Raw genomic sequence first — 6,098 nt, 5'->3', positions numbered from 1 at the left:
TACATCAGGTGTGAATGCTATCAAATACCTGCCTTGATCTGCATAAAAAAGTAGACCGTTTTCGACTGTGGATTAATGAGTTACCTAACTCTTAATAGGTACTAGACTAATTAATTAATAAAAATCGCGATACAAATAAAAAGTTTAAATTAATTTATTCAATGCTCAGTTAATCAAAATGTTCGTTGATTTAAACATAGCTCTTAAATACATAGTTCTTAGTTGTATCCCTCTTAAAACTATTTGCTTATGATCTTATGTAACATCATGACTATGAAATAGTTAAAACATAGGATTTAATTATTGAGTTGCATAACTAATAAACGACTGCCAAATTCCTTCTATTAATTATCTCGTGGGTTTTGCGTTTCTACATTTCTTAAATTCCTTTTAATTGATACGTAATTTATAGATTACATGTAATTTGATACTGCCCAGGCCGTTGGCCAATTCCACAACATACATTTTGACATATTTTTAAGTATTTTAAAGACTCCAATGTATTTTTGAATGTATGTTTATTAGCAAAGGCGTGCTAAATACCCGAACTAATTAGGTATTTTGTTCAAAAGTAGATGACACCTTGTTGAAGAGTAGGTAATACAAAAAACTTACAGGCAGCATACCTACGCAATATTACTACATATAACTCATCTTTGCTTCGCGAAAATCGGGGTAAGTTGAGCTTAAAATCACACCCTTCATTACCATCCATTTCCCTATAAACCCTACGTGTGTTTCTGATCATAATAGTTGTCAAAAGTACAGAGTATTCGTATAGATAAATGCATTGTGTTAGTGAGATTATAAGACGTGATAAGCCGCCCAAAGTGTAATGCATCCAGATGAACCGGCTGCGCCGAGTTGAACGCACGTGCGCGATGCTGATCGCCGCACGCGCATCGGATTTTCACTTTTTTAGAGATCCTATACTTGAAAGTAGACTTTAGATCGGCCTAGATCCTACTTTGATGCATTTTGTCGTTTATCCTAAATAATCAGTGAAACAAGAGATAGATTTTCCCCTAAAATAGAGCATGCCATAACGAAATAAATCAGCCATGATGAAACGTACGTTTACAATATTGTAACCCTGATAAGAAGTTCAGCAATGCCACAAGCCAGGAAAATATATTAACATGCCAAATAATGTTAGACAAATTATCACTTCACGGGATTTATTGCAACAATATCTATTTAATAAATCCCGTGAAGTGATAATTTTATAGTAAAAAATGCAACATAATAGTTTAAAATATTATAAATGTTAGACAACCAAAAGAGTCCGTGTCCTTTTGATTAATAAACCAATAATGCGAAGGCAGACTTGCTTTAACACCCTTTTAATTATCTCTTGAAAGTGTACTTTCAGCAAATTGAGCCCTAAGAAAGCAGTCGTCCAGCAAGCGAAAGGTAATGAGTGCGATTCCCACCTGCAATCAAATTTATCAAGATATTAAAAATGAGTTCTATTTAAAAATTCATACGGATCCTCTACCAGACCATTGCATTTGGCACTTGTCCAGTTTCTCAGCGCCTGAGACGTTGCATGCGTGGTCTGGGAGTAACAACCGCGAAGCGTTGCATTATTTATTATGTTTGTCTGTTCGGCGATCTCACTCGCCTTAATCTGGCTTACGCAATTCACGTAAATATCGGAAAAATACCGGTAAAATAATCGGTATTTCTAGGTGTCGATGGTGCTTTAGATTCGACCAGCATCAAGCATCCTAATCATTCTCGACGGTTGACCTACTAAGATCTACCTCAATACTCAATAAGTTTATTGGTTCTTATGTAGAAGTATTAGCAAAGTAGAGCAATTCATTTACCTACATATCAAATGCTAGTGCTCGTACCCCCAACAGTGTTCGAACCTGCTATCTAACTTTTTCACTAGAAGACTGGAACCATTAAACCAGATGGCTACCAAATGTACCAAATTATAAGACTCTCAGTGAATATCTTTATGCATGTATATTGCCCACGCAACATAATTTTAGGATGCATCTCCACTCTCCCAGCACAATAAGACTCAACCAGGAATCGGACCTGGAACCCAACCACTGGAAAGTGAGTTTAAGTGAATAAACATTCATCGAAGAGCACTCTATCCTAAATATTATAAACTTCTTTCTTCGGTAAGATCTTTCTTAATTTTCTCAGATGTATACCTTAACAGTTTTTGTGCTGCCATCTACAAAGTTAAGAATAAATTACAATGCAATTCCAAGTAGAATTTATCAATACTCTCGACTTCGTTTCACCGTTGTAGCTCGGCGTACTGTAATACCGATCTATGAAGCTAGATGGCGCTGTAGTCTAAAAGTAATGTTTATTTTTATGAAATATTTACAATCATTATTAAATAAATAAATATATGTTATGCGAAAACGAGCTTTTATTATAGGTCATACGAAAATGAGCTTTTCGTGTAGTATTTAGATAATTGTTAGTGGCATTCTAGTTCTTAGTCTCATGGGTTTTGGTTCTACTACAACTTTTCTTCTTTTAAATTCACCTGGGTATAACCTTCACAGGCTTCCTCGCCATTATTGAAAAAATAGAGAAAAAACGTTTATTTGATACTTAATGAGAAATTAAATCAAAACTGGGCAATATACTATAGATTCAGGCTGTATGAGTTACAGTAATGGACTACAGCTGGTAATAGTCCCATAAATTTTACTTTCTCTTTATTAAAATCATTATTTGTATTATCAATTAAACCTATTAGGCCATGAATCCATCTACAGTTGATGTTCGAAACAAATCATTAATTATGTTGTTATGTACAGTCAGTGCCCGTGATTTACCGTTCACTTACATAAGTCCGCAAATAAACTACGAGTACATTTGTAAAACTTGATGATTTATCACTTCAGTTAAGGCATCGGCTAATCAATTATCACTGCATTCATAAATCACTAGAAAATCTACAACAACCCTATTAAAACATCTGGATATTTACATATTATAATGCTGTTTGTTTTCGTAATAAATAAAATAAATATATTTACCTATGCATACCTTGGAAGCCATCGGTTTTATAGCGGGTAGGTCCTGCCCTTGTGGTAACGAAAGTCTCATAAAACCCGCAAGCTTGCCTCGTAGCTGATATGAAACTTTATGCATAATTATGTTCTATCGGTAATAAGGGTTGTGGTACACGTACTATATACTACAGAACCAGCATCACAATGCAACGACGCAGATGCACGGTGTGCCGTGCAACCTAGAATCCGCCAGAATCATTTAAAACACTGAAAGAGCTTTTTTACAACTTAAGACGGAATGTGATATAACGGTCTTATCCTTCAGATTAAGTAAGGGTTTAAAATCGACTTAACTATTGGCTAACTTATTAATAAGGCACTATGCCTTATACAAACAATCAAAGTTTTCTAAACCTTCCCTAATCCTTGCGTCCGTCATTCACGGTCGCTCGTGACCGGCTCGACGGAACTCAATTAGTTGAATGGCAGCCCTACGTCTTTCACCCGGAAACGATAGGGCTGCCTCATACATGAACATTAAAAATAAGTACTTAAAAGTCCATAACTTTCTGCGCATAAAAAGTACATAATTATGAATGAACTTTACATTGAAAAATTCTGACTCTCAGAATTTATGATATTTAAGGCCGGGTAGCAGAGAAAATGGCGAAAATGAGGTTTTCATTTTTCATTTTTGAGGTACTAAACAGTAAAATTAAAGGCTAAGATTTTTATTGGGCATAGTTGAGGATATTTTCTAGGGCTATTAACGGATGGAAACACGATTTGATGAAGTTGACTCGATAGAATAAATTCCCAAAGTTACCTCTATTCGTTTTCTATTTATGGTTTTATTTTTAAAATAAGCGATTTGAGATTCTAAATCTTTTACTAAACTAAAGTTCAGAAATAACTTGAGGGCTTTTAACGGATGAAATTTTTATATTGCGTCTTATTTAGTTACTATGTTAAAAAATGTGGAAAAAATCGTCCATGACGGCTTGGACAATCTCAATCAGTCGCGCGGTGGCGCTTACGGAGGACGGACGCGTGTCAGTTTTTTGGCCGTGACAGTTCGCGATTTGTCAATATTTTTGACAATGATGACTTTGATGAGTCACAGTATAATAATATCAGTGTTACTGGAGAAAGCTTAAATTTTTGATAATTAAAAATTATCAATTTTGTCTACCTATTGAAATTTAAATCGTTCGCATCCTTTTAAACGAAGACTCTACTCATGATACATAGTACATTCCTCAAATATGAGACAAAACCAATGAGTTAAAATTACATTTTAATAGTACCTACATACAATCGTCTTACACTCTTTAGAAGAGCACACTGACACAAATAAATAATAAAAAATACTGTCTAAGGTCTGTAGCTATTAAAGGCCTAAGCTGTAAGATAGAAGAATCTTCTAGCCAAAAAGATGGCAGATGCAGCAGATGTCAACGGATTTAAAAATGGAGTTCATATGACTCCTTGTAGACTTGAGTCTCTAGAGCGTCCCTTCCTCCACCATGCGTAAGAATTTTCACAAAAATACTGTCTAAGGTCTGTAGCTAAAGGTCTAAGCTGCAAGATAGAAGAATCTTCTAGCCAAAAAGATGGCAGATGGAGCAGATGTCAACGGATTTAAAACTGGAGTTCATGTGACTCCTTGTAGACTTGAGTGTCTAGAGCGTCCCTTCCTCCACCATGCGTAAGAATTTTCACAAAAATACTGTCTTAAGGTCTGTAGCTAAAGGTCTACACTGCAAGATGGAAGAATCTTCTAACCAAAAAGATGGCAGATGCAGCAGATGTCAACGGATTTAAAATTGGAGTTGATGTGACTCCTTGTAGACTTGAGTGTCTAGAGCGTCCCTTCCTCCACCATGCGTAAGAATTTTCACAAAAATACTGTCTAAGGTCTGTAGCTAAAGGTCTAAGCCGTAAGATAGAAGAATCTTATAGCCAAAAACATGGCAGATGCAGCAGATATCAACGGATTTAAAACTGGAATTCATGTGTATCCTTGTAGTTTTGAGTTTCTAGAGCAGTGGTTCTTAACTTTTAAGTCATGAGGGACCATTTTACCAAATTTCTGTCTTGTCAGGGACCACCTTAAAAGTGGTTTTGACCAAGGTGTGCAAGTGCACATCGTGGACCACTTGGAATGCCTCCAGGGACCACCAGTGGTCCGCGGACCACCGGTTAAGAACCACTGCTTTATAGCGTCCCTTCCTCCACCATGCGTAAGAATGTTTCAAAAATACTGTCTAAGGTCTGTAGCTAAAGGTCTAAGCTGCAAGATAGAAGAAAATTCTAGCCAAAAAGATGACAGATGCAGCAGATGTCAACGGATTTAAAACTTGGAGTTCATGTGACTCCTTCTAGACTTGAGTCTCTAGAGCGTCCCTTCCTCCACCATGCGTAAAAGTTTTCCAAAAATACTGTCTGAGGACTGTAATAAAAGTCTTAACTGCAAGATAGAAGAATCTTTTAGCCAAAAACATGGCAGATGCAGCATATATCAACGGATTTTAGACTAGACTGGCACCACCTTGCAATGTCATCCTCTCATTGTTATCTGTAATGTAAATTATTTTTAAAATGTATTTAAAAAATAAAATGTTCGTTTTATTATTTCAATAATCTGACCTCTCAACTCAACTACACTACACAAACACCTTTGTTCGCAACTGTACGCAACCTCGATATTATACCGTTCATTTAAGATGGCAAGCTTTTTGCTGCGGTAATGCACTCTAGGTAACCGTGTGTGATGCTTATTGCTCATAGTGATTTTCGATACAGAGCCCCGTACATACGTTATACATAAATTATGGAAAGAAAACACCCAGACCAATACAAACAAATATGTATGCAATTTTAGTATGATATTTTTATTTATTAATAAACAAAAAGACTGAACAAAATTGATGCGTGTACTGATTAATGTAATTAACCACATGCAAAGCTTTGTGAATTGCAACAACTATACACTCATTGAAACTGTGTTTGTTCTGCAGAAGAGAGCAGTGCGGGCCATTTATAACCTTGGACCCCGATTTTCCTTGAGAGAATTCTTTAAGGAGATTAATATACTGACAG

The sequence above is a fragment of the Ostrinia nubilalis genome, chromosome 14 (assembly GCF_963855985.1).
Source record: "Ostrinia nubilalis chromosome 14, ilOstNubi1.1, whole genome shotgun sequence".
NCBI classification, from domain to species: domain Eukaryota; kingdom Metazoa; phylum Arthropoda; class Insecta; order Lepidoptera; family Crambidae; genus Ostrinia; species Ostrinia nubilalis.
The sequence above is the reverse complement of the archived record's forward strand: the minus strand, read 5'-3'. Positions refer to the sequence as shown.